Genomic DNA, 1,598 nt, shown 5'->3' on the forward strand with positions numbered 1-1,598 from the left:
ATTCTTAATACCTTAATTAGTTCTATAATTAGAAAAAAAATAGACTGTCACACAGAGGGGAGAACACAAACTGCACAAGCATGGATCTGTCCTGGTTTTAAAAAAAGTCCTCACTCATAGTTGATACTTTTTTGATGTTGAAATTTTGTGGTCATCAAGATAAAGAATGTCAGTATTCGACAGCAGAACATTTTTCCACTTTGGTCACCCAACATCTGCATTAAGGTATAAGTAAACCAGATAGGGAATAAAAGCTCCCTTTTCTTTACTAACAATAGGTAAGATTTCATCGAGTGCATACAGCAACATCTTAGATACATTGAAGATTTGTTCCATTCAGTATTTCTAGTTATTAAAATTATTCATGTGTTTTGTCATTTTAATTTTGCTTGAAATAGCAAACAGACAAAATCCTCAGAAGCAAACTTATGAAAGAAAGACTTGCATTTATATAGCGTCTTTCACGACCGCATGATGCCCCAAAGCGCTTTACAACCGATGAACTACTTTTGAAGCGTAGTCATTGTTGTCATGTAGGAAATGCGGCAGCTAGATTGCGCATGGCAAGCTCCCACAAAAGGAAATATGATAATAACCAAATAATCTGTTTTTGTGATGTTGATTGAGGGATAGAAATTGGCCAGGACACCAGGGAGAGCTCCCTTGTACTTCTTCAAAATAATACTGTGGGATCTTTTCCATCCACCTGAGAGGGTAGATGGGGTCTTGGTTTATTGTTTCATTTGAAAGATGGCACCGCTGTCAGTGTGACACTCCCTCAGTACTGCACTGGAGATGCAGCATTGATTGTTGTGCTCAAGTTCTGGAGCAGGACTTGAACCCACAACCTTTTAATGTGAAGGTGAGAGTGCCACCAACTGAGCCATGGCTAATAATCTCATTATACATATCGACAGGAGGAATTCTTTCCCTCATGTATCTTAAACTGTATAACATTACCACTTTCTACCCCATGACGCATCATGCAATAGCATACTTCATTGTGCAATGTATTCCAGAGCACGCAATCTAGAACAGGAACCAACTTTCAACCATATTGCAACTGGATGCTTGGGAAATGGGACAGAAAACAACAGCTGCACTGTTTTCCTTTGTTCTGACGTGCTGCAGCTCTATTAATAGAGTCATAGAGTTATACAGCACTGAAACAGGTCCTTCGGCCCATCGTGTCTGTGCCGGCCATTAAGCACCAAACTATTCTAATCCCATATTCCAGCACTTGGCCCGTAGCCTTGTATGCTATGGTGTTTCAAGTGCTCATCTAAATATTTCTTAAATGTTGTGAGGGTTTCTGCCTCTACCACCCCTTTAGGCAGTGTGTTTCAGATTCCTACCACCCTCTGGGTGAAATTTTTTTTCCTCAAATCTCCTCTAAACCTCCTGCCCCTTACTTATGCCCCCTGGTTATTGACACCTCCGCTAAGGGAAAAAGTTTCTTCCTATCTAAACTATCAATGCCCCTCATAATTTTGTATACCTCAATCAGGTCCCCCCTCAGCCTTCTCTGCTCTAAGGAAAACAACACTAGCCTATCCAGTCTCTCTTCATAGCTGAAATGCTCCAGCCCAGGCAACATC

The sequence above is a fragment of the Heterodontus francisci genome, chromosome 33 (genome assembly GCF_036365525.1).
Source record: "Heterodontus francisci isolate sHetFra1 chromosome 33, sHetFra1.hap1, whole genome shotgun sequence".
In the NCBI taxonomy this organism is placed as follows: Eukaryota; Metazoa; Chordata; class Chondrichthyes; order Heterodontiformes; family Heterodontidae; genus Heterodontus; species Heterodontus francisci.